The sequence below is a fragment of the Musca domestica genome, unplaced genomic scaffold (assembly GCF_030504385.1).
Source record: "Musca domestica strain aabys unplaced genomic scaffold, Musca_domestica.polishedcontigs.V.1.1 186, whole genome shotgun sequence".
Classification (NCBI taxonomy): Eukaryota; Metazoa; Arthropoda; class Insecta; order Diptera; family Muscidae; genus Musca; species Musca domestica.
Window position 1 is genome coordinate 957,507 of NW_026712242.1, and position 14,313 is coordinate 971,819.

Genomic DNA, 14,313 nt, shown 5'->3' on the forward strand with positions numbered 1-14,313 from the left:
TTAATAAAAAGTTATTAAAACTTTATTTATTATTGCAAAAACTATACAAAATTTCGAATCCGAATAAATTAAGTTTGTAATAATTGAAAAGTTCCACTCAGAATGGTTAGCGATTAAAAACGCGAAAATCCTAAAAGCGCCGACTACTGGTACACTTATCCTATTTGGTTTAGAATGATAATTAAATAAAACACTATTTAAAAACGAAATTAATTAATTGAACTGTGAATTAGTAATATAGCATTGTTTTATACTATTAGAAATAAAAAAAATACAAAATAATATTTTTTTACTGAAATACTATATGCCGACTACTGGCAAATAGACATGCCGAGCATTGGAAAATGGTGCCGACTACTGGCAAAAAATTACTATTTTAGTAAAATTGCAAATTTTGCCAATTTAATGAAAACAAATTCAATTGTAGTTTATTATTTCGAAAACTAAACCAAATTTGGAATCTGAACAACTTTATTTTTCTGCAATTGAAAGATTTCACTCAGAATGTTGAAAGATTGAAACATTGAAAATTGTAAAAGTGCCGACTACTGGTACACTTACCCTATACATACTTAAAGAATGCTCAAACGTTCTATGGTAGCCTACCATGCAAGCAAACGTCATAGGTCTATTTATGATATGTTAAACATTGTTGATTGATGGTTGGTTAATACTCCTTATGTTCCTTCCCTTATTATAAATTTCATCGAGTTTGTTCCTAGCGTTCGCAGAAATTTAGATTAAACCCTAATGTATTACCCTAGCTTGTTCTTTGCCTGATATAGATTTTCAGCATATCTATGTGACAAGAGTCGCTAGAATTGGAAAGTTTTTTTGTATGTACCGCAATAAGGGGAAATTGGAGATGTAATGCAATGGGATTATCTGCTCTCTGGTGCCTTTTAAGAGGTCCACGTTGTATATAGGAAGATGACATTGATATCAATTTCTGCAAATGCATAATTTGTTTGCAATTACTTGTGACTCAAGAATGTTAATTAGCCAGTATTTACTGGATCTGATGCTCTACTCTCTTTTAGTTTTGTTAATTCTAATGGCGTTCTTACAGCTCTCTGTAAAGTCAAATCGAATTCCACTGACGTAGATAGCTCCAGTATACCACTGGACTTTTTGAAGTTAGTGAACACATTATGAAAAACTATATATTGTCACACGTGAGAAGATGTAGCTTTTCGTGAAAATCGCAGTACGACGGGATTGTTACTCTACATGACTGACGAAACTTAAACAGAAATGCAGTAGTTGTTTCATTAGATATTACAAAAGCTTTCAATGCGATGGCTCGCCCTTTGTTGGTAAGGAAGCTTACGAATAATTTAATTTTTTCTGATACTGTCTGAATATCTCATCTTTGCGGTAGATCGCAATTTGTCTCGTTAAACGAGAAATCTTTAGCGATACTTTTTCTTTCCTACTTGTGGTATAACATAGGGATCGCTGCTGGGTCCGTGGCTTTTGCGGATGATGTTTATATTATTTTGAAGGATGACACATCCCCTCCAGCTACCTTTTAGATCAGAATGCAAGTAGTTACCTTTACGTTTCAACCAGTGGTGCTTAGATTATTCACTGACAATAAGCTTCTTTAAAAGAAATGCAATAATGTCTGGAAGTTAGGCATATGATTTTAACAATACTTTGGGTCAGAATCGAGTACGTTTTGTTAGCATATATTCTAGGTATTTTGGTTGAGACAAGCTTTCAAACTCTACTCAAGCAATATGTACCCTACTTAGTGTTAAGGTAAGGCCACATTGGGCAAATATTTGACGAAAAACTTAAGATATTTTTTAGTCACAATCTGACCGCCAAACATTATTTGATGTTAAACACAAAAACAGCTCATTTTGGGAAAACAAAGTTATTTGCTAGCAAATAAAAATTTGATCAGTGTGCTCAAAATATAAACACTTAAGATCGATTATTGTGTTCTTTTTTGTCAAACATTCATTTGGCCGTGCGAATATTTTGTAAGGTCAAACAATAGAAAATGTCAGCATTGTCGCCGTAAAACTGGACACTGTAAATTAAAATGTTAAGTTAGTAGAGCTCCACATAACAATTAAAAGTTTTTATGGGAGAATTCAATCATACACGCTATGATTATAATTATAAGTTAAAGTTCAAAGGACTAAATATGCCGAAGCATTTGTATATTTTAAATTCGGACTTGTATTGCCCATTTGGTTCACAATTTATTTGAAAATGGATAAAGCTATACACTGGTGGCCAAAACTAAAGCAACTGAAATCGCAAACACAATAAATACCCTGTAACTTTTACAAAAATAAACAAATCGTAATTATTTTTCCAGTTCTAAATGAGGTACTTTTGTTTACTTTTAAAAAACTATTTGAAGTGAAAATACAAAAATAATTTTGAATAAAAAATACAATATATGGGAAACTAAAATGACCCAATTTTTGCCTGGTCGAAACTAAAGCAGCTTTTTGATTTTTTATTTAAAATAATTAAATTTTGGCTAGTAGTCGATAGCATAACCATTATTTTTGATAGCAGGTGCACACCTACGAGGCATTGAATCTATAACACGCTGAATTTGTTCCTTTGATAAGCTTTCCCAGGCACCCTGAATTCTTTGAAAAATATTATGTTTATTCTGAATCTCGCTTGATATTCCTGTCTAAGATACGCTAACGGTTTTCTATAGGGGTTTAGGTCAGGTGAATGTGCCGGCCACGACAAAACACCGATTTTTGTCTCCCGCAACCAATCTTTGACGAGTTTTGATGCATGTTTGGGATCATTGTCATGCTGAAACAGCCAAATAAGCAGAATATTTTCCTCAGAGAAAGGGACCAATGTGATGCCCAACACATCTTTGTAAAAAAAACCGACCCATAACTTCCTTTTTTTTCATAGATAGGCCCAAGTCCATTTTTGGCCCTCAATCATGCTTCACTGTACCCTTGCAACATTGTGGCTTGAGTCTTTTTATTTTTGGTCTTCTTACCGTAAAATTGTTCATGTCTGAGCCATTAATATTAAATGTAGACTCATCTCAGAATAAAATGTTTTCCCATTGAGCCGGATTCTAATAATTATTATCGTTTCCGAAAGCCATCCAGGCTTTCCGATTTTTTCAAATATAAATGGCTTTTTTGATGGCTTACGGGCATGCAGGCCGGCTGCCACTATTCGTCTACGCACTGATATCGAGCTTTTATCCAATGATAGCCCTATCACCAACTCAGTTGAACTCCTAAATGGTTGTTTTTTTATTTCTCTCACAATTTGTTGATCAGTACGGCCAGAAGTTTTTCACGGCCTTCATCCGTTATAGACTGTTACTACTGATCCAGTTTCATAAATCCGACTTATAGGACAAATCACAGAAATGTTTTCTGGAAATCATTTTCTGCGATAGCTTGTCACTGTTAATTTGCTGTTAAATTCAGGTACTGTATTTGCTTCTAGCCATTCCACACCTTTTTGGGCAGTACTTAAAAAACGAAAACAAACACGTGCTATTGTAAAAAAAACTTCTCAGAAATGTTTTATGACAAGCGAAATTGTTGTAGAAAGCAAAAAGCGATAAATATAACAGTAAAAACAACTGAATTGCAGCGGTCGTAAGTGCCAAATTCCATCCCATTTGGACAAAGATTAGATGTTTAAAAGGTAAATCGAACGAAGTTATATATGGGAGCTATATCCAAATCTGAACCGATCTCGATAAAATTTAGAAAATGTATTTCTGAGCTGTATTTGATATATTTCTCCAAATATTGCTGTTACAGAGTGCATATTACGGCTGCGGAGGACAAAAATAGCAAATCGGATGAAAAATATATATTTCAGCTAAATCTATATCTGAACCGATTTCGATCAAATTCGGCATACTTATTTTCAGGCCTAATCTGTTTGTATGTGCAAATTCCATACAATTCCTGATAATACACTTTTGGTGCACAATAAAAGGCAAGTCGGACGAAAATATATATCGGAGCTATATCTAAATTTTTACCGATTATCTCCAATTTCAATAGAGTTCGTCCTTGGGCCAAACAAATGATTTGTGCAAAATTTCATCTGGATCGGGCAATAAATGCGATCTGTACTTTGTTACAAGAATACATGGACAGACTGACGAACAGATGGACGGACAGACGGACGGACATGCTAAAATCGACTCAGAATGTGATTCTATGCAGATCATCAAAAGGAACTATGTGTCTATCTCGTTTCTTTTTGCCTGTTACAAACAAATGCACAAAGACATAATAAGATGCAATAAGTGGTTATTTATTTATTTATTTGAATAAATAAACAAATAAATAAAAATAACTTTGATTATTTTCTCCATTAATGATTATTTTGTAAAAAAATATCCATATAATTGAAAGGAATACACATGCAAACGCAACTGCACGCTACCAATTTATGATTTTGCAAGCATGCATACATACATACACCCATGCATTCAAAAATTCTGGCAAAGCAGTCATATACCTAAACAGCTAGTCTTTTATTTGCCTTCTCCAAAAACAAATAATACACGAAACTCTATTTTCTTTATGTCTCTCTTTCACTCTCTCCCTAATAATAGCTGATAATAAATTAGTATATATATATATATATATCTATATCTATAAAAGAGGAAAATGTTTGTATGTTTGTTTGTTTGTTTGTTTGTTTGTTTGTAATTTATGGACTCGAAAACCGCTGAATAGATTTTCCTGAAAATTTCCATATATATTGCAACATCGCCTGAAAGTAACATAGGCTATATACATTTTTGAATTTCCACTTGGAACTGGAGATATAGCATCAGAATCGGAGGTACCTCCCAAAAATTTAGATTTTATATGCACATATCTATTGATTGGTTGAAGATACAGTCTCTAAATTTGGAATACGTAACGGAATTTGGAACAAAAATAAGTTTGCCAAATTATATTGTAATCGGTTCAGATTTAGATATAGCTCCCATATATATTTTCGACCGATTTCGTTCATTTGATGCCTCAAACACAATATGAATGTTCGATTCCAATGAAATTTGGAATGTGTGACGGGATTTAATCCGAAAATAAATTTGTCAAATTATATTGAAATCGGTTCAGATTTGGATATAGCTCCCATATATATTTTCGGCCGATTTCAAGCATTTGATGCACCAAACACGCTATGTATCCCCAATTTCAATGAAATTTGAAACGTGTGGTAGATTTTATCTAAAAAATTGATTTCCCAAATTATATTGAAATCGGTTCAGATTTGGATATAGCTCCCATATACATTTTCGGCCGATTTCATGTATTTGGTGGACCAAACACGACATGTATTTCCAATTGTAATGAAATTTGAAATAAGTAACGGAATTGGGAGCCAAAATGAATTTCTCAAATTAAATTGAAATCGGTTCAGATTTGGACATAGCTCCCATATATATTTTCGACCGATTTCATGTATTTGATGCACCAAACACGCTATGTATCTCTAATTTCAATGAAATTTGGAATGTGTAGCGGAAATTAAAACAAATATACATTTGTCAAATTATATTAAAATCGTTTCAGATTTGGATATAGCTCTCATATATATTTTCGACCGATTTCATGTATTTTATGCACCATATACGATATGTATGTTCGATTCCAAAGAAATTTGGAATATGTAACGGGATTTTGATTAGAAAATAAATTAGTCAAATTATATTAAAATCGGTTCAGATTTGGATATAGCTCCCATATATATTTTCCGCCGATTTCACATGTTTGATGCACAAAACACGATACGTATTTCCGATTCCAACGAAATTCGGCATGAGTGGCTAAATTTGGTACAAAAATAAATTTGACAAATTATATTCAAATACGCTCAGATGTGATTATAGCTCCCATTTATATACTCAGCCGATTTCACATATTTTATGCACCCAAAGCGAGAGAGACAAAATCTGGCACCAGAAAAAATTGCCAAATTATATTGAAATCAGTTGAGGTTTGGATATAGCTAACATATATATTTCGGCCGATTTCATACATATTATGCACCAAACACGATATATATGACCGATTCCAATGGAATTCAGAATGTGTGGCGGAATTTGGTTATAATAATAAATGTGATAAATTAATTGGAAATTAGTGAAGATTTGGATATAGCTTCCATATATATATTGTCGGCCGATTTCACATATTTGACGCACCAATTTCAATGAAATATGAAAGGTGTGGCGGAGTTTGGTGTAAAAGTAATTTTTTTAAAATTATATTTAAATCGGATCAGATTGGGATATGATTTTAATAAGAACCATTGACCCACAACGCCTTAGGCTAACACTAAAAACAACACAACAATTTATTTGAAATACGCTTATTACGGCGAAGTATGTTGCTATCTCGAATTCACTAATTGCAATAGAAATGCCACTCTACTTAAAAAATTGCAGTTTCCTGCACGCTTTGTATTTGCTATGAAATAAATAAATCCAAAGGACAAATCCTTCGTGTATGCATGTCATGTTACTGCTTTTGTAATGATTTTGTTTATTAACGCATTAAATTAGTGCAATATTTATTTTTTTTAATTTTTAAATTTGTTTTTCTTTGTCCAACATATGTTCGTAAATAAAATTTTGAATGCATATAAAATCAACAGGGGTAGCGAAGCGCACCGGGTTCAGCTAGTATATATATATATATATATATATATATATATATATATATATATATATATATATATATATATATATAAATATATATATATATACTAGCTGAACCCGGTGCGCTTCGCTACCCCCTTTGGATTTTATATGCATTCAAAATTTTTTTTACGAATATATGTTGGTTAAAAAAAAAAACAAATTTAAAAATTAAAAAAAAAAAATATTGCACTACTTTAATGCGTAAGTAACCAAAACCATTAGAAAAGCAGTAACATGACATACATACACGAAGGGTTTGTCCTTCGGATTTATGTATTTCATAGCAAATACCAAGCGTGCAGTAAACTGCAATCTTTTGAAGTTGAGTGGCATTTCTATTGCAATTAGTGAATTGGAGATAGCAACATACTTCGCCGTAATAAGCGTATTTCAAATCAATTGTTGTGTTGTTTTTTAGTGTTAGCCTAAGGCGTTGTGGGTCAATGGTTCTTATTAAAATCATATCCCAATCTGATCCGATTTATATATAATTTTAAAAAAATTACTTTTACACCAAATTCCGCCACACCTTTCATATTTCAAATTGAAATTGGTGCGTCAAATATGTGAAATCGGCGGAGAATATATATATGGGAGCTATATCCAAATCTTAACTAATTTCCAATTAATTTGGCGGAATTTGGTTACAATAATAAATGTTACATATTATTGTAACCAAATTCCGCCACACATTCTGAATTTCATTGGTATCGTTCATATATATCATGTTTGGTGCATAACATGTATGAAATCGGTTAGCTATACCCAAACCTCAACTGATTTCAATATAATTTGGTAATTTTTTCTGCTGCCAGATTTTGTCTCTCTCGCTTTGAGTGCATCAAATATGTGAAATCGGCGGAAAAAATATATGGGAGCTATATCCAAATCTGAACCGATTTTAATATAATTTCACTAATTTATTTTCTAATCAAAATCCCGTTACATATTCCAAATTTCTTTGGAATCGAACATACATATCGTGAATGGTGCATAAAATACATGAAATCGGTCGAAAATATATATGAGAGCTATATCCAAATCTGAACCGATTTCAATATAATTTGACAAATGTATATTTGTTTTAATTTCCACTACACATTCCAAATTTCATTGAAATTAGAGATACATAGCGTGTTTGGTGCATCAAACACATAAAATCGGTCGAAAATATATATGGGAGCTATATCCAAATCTGAACCGATTTCAATATAATTTGGGAAATCAATTTTTTTAGATAAAATCTTTCACACGGTTCAAATTTCATTGCAATTGGGGATACATAGCGTGTTTGGTGCATCAAATGCTTGAAATCGGCCGAAAATATATATGGGAGCTATATCCAAATCTGAACCGATTTCAATATAATTTGACAAATTTATTTTCGGATCAAATCCCGTCACACATTCCAAATTTCATTGGAATCGAACATTCATATTGAGTTTGAGGCATCAAATGACCGAAATCGGTCGAATATATATATGGGAGCTATATCCAAATCCTAACCGATTACAATATAATTTGGCAAACTTATTTTTGTTCCAAATTCCGTTACGTATTCCAAATTTGGAGACTGTATCTTCAACCAATCAATAGATATGTGCATATAAAATCTAAATTTTTGGGAGGTACCTCCGATTCTGATGCTATATCTCCAGTTCCAAGTGGAAATTCAAAAATGTATATAGCCTATATTACTTTCAGGCGATGTTGCAGTATATATGGAAATTTTCAGGAAAATCTATTCAGCGGTTTTCGAGTCCATAAATTACAAACAAACAAACAAACAAACAAACAAACATACAAACATTTTCCTCTTTATAGATATAGATATATATATATATATATATATATAATAAACCTATGTTTCCTCGCAGTTTGATCCAACAGTTTCATTGGCAAAATATATTTAAACAATGTGAACATGTGTCAAACTTGTTTTCCCATAGCATTATTTTACGACTGTTTGAACAAACAAAATTTGTCAAATATTTGACTGCAATGTGAGCATCAAATCAATCGGTCACATTAGGTACGGTCACCTTTGTATCTAATGTCGCTAATATCATCTAAATAACGAAAAAAACGGAGATTAGTTCAGGGAAGCATTTTATCGCTCTGAAATTTTGCTCAGACATTCATATTACCTCTAATATGTTTGGCATTAAAAATGGGACATATCGGCCCACGTTTTGGTAAGGCCCCCATATAGCGTAACTTCCTGATTTTTGGTATTTCGAAGGTTTCGGCCACAATTTCAAACGCAATCATGAGCATAGACAAATGAAGATATAGACAACGAAAAGTTAGTTTTGTTTTTTTTTATCCAGGTGGCTCTCATCATGTTTTGCATAGTCAACATGCTTATTTACGCGTTCAAGCCACTCGACTTCGAAAACACATTTTCGTTCGTTTTTCAAGAATTTAAGTTGATTATTTCGGAATTTTTCGATGTCATAACGTACTTTTGACATTTCTTTTATTTACAACAATTTTCAACTGAGAAATATCCTACAGTTTTGTTATTTTTAACGTTTTAGAATTGAGTGACTTCAATATTCCCACTCAAACCCCTGAAACGATATAGACGACATCTGCTGATCCGATTTATTTCGAAGATAAACGGTGAGAACATTTCGTTGTCTATATTTTCTTTTGTCTATGTCATGAGTATCTTGACATTTTGAGTTCTGAGCGGACAAAATCTCTCCCTGCTAAATTTTGTGAAGATAAATCCACTATTAAGTATTGACCGTATATAACGGCACTTCCAAATTTTATGTATTTTGGGAATTTCTCTCAGCAAAATATATAATGGTACTTCCTAATATTACGATTTTTACAAACTTATTATTTGGTATTTTGTCTCCCAATGGATGGATGGAAATATTACAAAAATTCCCTATATAAATCCAAAATTTGAGTTAAGCCAAAAAAATTATTTATCCTTTGTAAAACCTTCTAAATCTGAAGACAAAAATACTACATATTTTTATGAGGAAAGGAATAATTATAAAAAAATATATACAAAATTGGCTAGCAATTAAGCATTCCTATCTGATATAGACTAAAACCTTATAATATATTTAGAAAAAAAAAAATATATATGTGACTGACATGTAAAAAATCATCCTTACCATCCTCCTTTACATCTCTCTTATTGTCTTAAATTGGATCATCAGTCAAAATTGAGGGTGAAATAAGTAACCTCACCACTGATTTTTTAAAGGAGACTGAAATACTTTTATGTATAGTTTTATATATAGTTTAGAGTTCCAGTTAATAACAGGATAAAAACCCAATAGATACTTCTTTAGAAAGACCAACAAAAAAAAAGAATAAAACAGAGAACAAGATCAAGGTACATTCACCGCAAAATCAGTTGACTATTTTCACCATTTTTTAAATTAAACAAAAACGGCAAAAAAGGGCACGAGCTTTTGTTGATTATGAAAGATGACATTCCATTCTAAAATACAAAATTAAAATGTTAAGACTGAATGAGAAAAGAAAACCAACCGAAAGGTTTGGCTGTTGATTCAATTCTAATTTTATTTCTAAAATATTTTCCTTACGTACTACTGAAACTAATCTAACTTAACCTAGTCGCAGCCACACAATTGTTCTTATCTATTCTAATACTGAATGGAGAACATTGCACGGCTGCTTGTAATTTCATTCAAGTGGTCTTGTGCATCTACTGAGCGCATCGATATCTGTGCCTGTGGGTCATAACCTTTATTATCTCACACATTATCGTATGCGTCAGCGCACAAGATCACTGAATTCTTCATATGTGATATTTTATTGCGGCTGGGAAATATTTAATTTTAGAACATTTATTTTTTATTGCTACATTTTCCCAGCGCCTCAATCGCACTCAAAAGTATGTACAAAGTATTTTGTACAAAGACCTTCTCGATATTATTTTTTAAAACTCCACATACTTTTCGAATATGAATTAATTTTTAAAATATTTTTACATCATTATTTTTAAAACTTTTTTATTCTAAAACACTGATAACAACCTCTATTCGATGTTTGAATTTTAAAATAATAACTTTTGATGAAAAAAAAACTAAATTATTGCAATTCAAAAAAAAAAAAAAAAACAAAGACAAATTTTTTCCTTCTTCTTGCGAAAAAGTGAAATATTTCTTAACTTTGCCACTGTGTAATTAAAAAACTAAACAACGTATGACTTTGAAATTTTCGGTACTGAAGTAGAATTTAGTGTTCTGTAATAGTTTAAAAACATTTATTCCAAGAGACGAATTTTATTTTTCAATTAATCTCCGTGATTGGTGATTTCACCCCTCTGTGCGGAGGTTCAATTCAGAATAATGTCGCTCAAATTATCAAAATACCGAATATCGGGAAGTATCGTTATTTGGGGTCTATACAATAACAACATGGCGTATTTACGAACTTAACGTGCCTACTGGCCAAATACACTCGTGTGCATCGATAAATATGTATATATATATATATATATATATATATATATATATAATATATATATATATATATATATATATATATATATATATATATATATATATATATATATATATATATATATATTTATATATTAACTCATTAATTTAGAGCGGATGTGGCGATATGGATTACATTCTCTTGTTTGTAATTGCAGTAAAGGTTTTCACGAACGAAAAGTTTGAGAAATACTTCCGAAATTGCAAAAATCAAAAGTTGTGGAATTGTTGCAGAATGGATTTCACGCTCATAACTTAAGAACGGCTAGGCGGATTGAGACAATTAGCCCCAATTCGGAATGGTCTGTTGGCTTCAACCCTAAGCAATCAACGGTCAAAACTGCAACAAAGTCAAACGCCATAATTTTTACATTTTTTTTAATTTTATTGAATGAAAGCAAACAATTTCAGAAATAACATCAAATTTTAGAATAAGTTTAGATTTGTTCGAATTGATCACCTTTGTCACATGCTGCCCGAATGTTGCTCTGCGGTATTTTGGCCCATTCCCGGCGAAGCGCTTGCTTGAGGTGATCGACACTTTGGTATTTTTTAGTGCCAACCTTGTTTTCCAAAATACTCCAGACACAATATTCCAACGGATTGGTATCCGAAAGTTTTGGTGGCCATTGTGCGCTGGAAATGAAGCGAGAAACCTCATTTTGTAACCATTCTTGGTTGGTGCGTGCTGAGTACGAAGGTGCACATTTTCACCCGACCTCTTTGGAATATTGCGATATGTTCAGCTTACGAATCATTTTTCGCCCACTGCGACGCGGGCTGTAACTGGAATAAATTTAACAGCAGTAGAAATGACAGGAGTCTGAAGTTGGATGCAGTTTTTTCATCTGAACCTGTATATTCAAGGCCATCAATGGACCCTGTAGGGGACAAAATAGTACGATGTACAAAGTTTTGTTCAAATCGGACACTTTCTTCGAAATTAATTGTGCGCATTAGATGATTTTGCTTTAGGGTATGACATTTACCTAAAACTACCATTCGAATGATCATGGGATAATATTTAGCTAGTGAAATGGACTACAATTTTGTGTAAAAAACTAAAATTTTTCATTCGACAGGGATTACTTTTTATGCTGACAGTCGCTTCCCATCGAAATTACAAATTGAAGCAACCCGTCTTATTCTTGTACATTTATATTTAATCCCAAATCATGCAACCTTGTATTCTATTTAAATTAGTACTAATATAGACAACTTAGCCATTACGTTAGTAAATAACTGCGTTCTAGACGACAGTTTCGCTTCTCAAACATAGAACCTAAGTCAGAATGAATTTGAATAAACCACTCATACAACGATCTCCATTCTAACATGTTACATTGTAACCATCAAATCTGTTTCATGGACGCCCAACGAAGAAACGGCGGCCCAAAACACAAATAAAAGTGTTTCAAAATTATGATTAAGAAATAATGCAATAATAATCGTTTCATTGATAGAGGAATCGATGTTTAAAAATATTCTTTTAAATTTCCTTTGAAACAACAAATGACATTAATGTAGGGCAATTGTCACCATCAGTATCGTAAAATATAAATCGATTGCATGAATATATCACATTATTTCAAGACAGCAATGGATAAAAACTATAAATTTTGAAAAAAGAGATGTGAGTTTCTGTGATTAAATTCTTTTTGACATTGTAGGTTTTGGATAGGAGCATGGCAGAATCATGAAGGTAAAGTCATGCAAACACATTTTTAAAAGATATATTTATAATCCATTGTAAATACACAAATCAGAGATGGAAATCTAGTTTAAATGCAGTGAATTTTGACAAGGTAAATGACGAAAAATGCAGAGATGGGCATGCTTGTTTGAAATGACTTTTCCTTCTTAATTTTACCATGGATAGGAGGATCCAATGGTCGTAACATCTCCATTTAAATTGGGAATGAACATTAAAATGGAGTGAACTATGAATCCTTTTTGAAGTATTCCAATTATTCTGTATTCCAATGTATTGAGGAGTTCGTTCATTTTAGTAAAAAGGGTATCACATCTACAGAAAGTTCAACGTAAATTCTAGTGTTGTAGGCTATCACCTCGTTCGACTGTCACTTGTTTTTAACTTGATTTGATTTAATTTAATTATTCACAAACCCGTCATTAAGGATCCAAGTAAAGTTTTCTACTCGTTCCAAATGTGTTTGTACTTCATCCAGCTAGAGTATTCATTTGTGAACAGTCGACAGATACAAGACGGGAAATACAGCTATTTGATCTCTATTAGATTGGACCTCAATTATCGTTCTTTGAAAATATGAAATGAAAACTTTTAAAGAGAATCCAGCCCCTGGTGTTTTGTCTAGGCACGAAGACCAATATGTTGGTTGATAATTTGAGACGCAATGAATCTGGCTGATGATATTAAAGTTAAACAGTTGTCTTCCTTCTAGGACAATCGGAGAGATAACTGCCCATTATGAAATAAAAAAGAGTTCCTTCTCCGATTTCTATGCATACTACGGATTTGTAAATATAAATTTGGACAGTGAGATGTTTTCAAACGAATAATTTTGGAAAAATTGTAAACATATGATTGTATGACTTTACCTACTTAATTCTACCATGATACATACTTTTTTGGGTCTTAGATTATTTTGTCGATGAGTTAAATAAGGAATGACAAATTTAATATACGATCCAAAGTACGGTGTGGGGGTACAAAGACGAAATTAATATGCGCTCCATTCTATGTATGATGGGTTGAAATTAATTTAATGGGAATCTTAGCGTCTACTTTCCATATTCGGCCAGTGTAAGAATGTATGACAGAATATCTGGAGTTGCGCAAGGAAAATTCTCTTTGTAAAAGTTATTAAATGAGAGCACCGTTGAAAAGCGAAGCGTTCACTCTTAAATTATTTCGACTAACTCAGAAGTTATGGCCTTATCCTCGACACATTTTGACCAATAGCCACGTTTAGGCTCAAACAGGTCCAAAGTTTGTAATGTTATAGCAAGAAAGTGCACTAGTTCCATGTAATAAACCATAGAATAAAAAATGTGTCCATCAGTTCAAAATTACACAATTTAGAAAACCTCGATTCTGAATCACATAATTTTCTTGGGAAAAGCACTCGATCATGGGTATGA

General features: G+C 32.3%; 1 protein-coding gene across 1 annotated transcript in view; it reads left to right on the forward strand.

The window, feature by feature from the left end:
* Nucleotides 1-14,313, forward strand: part of LOC101887402 (rootletin) — an 89,663-nt gene that overhangs the window by 48,207 nt on the left and 27,143 nt on the right.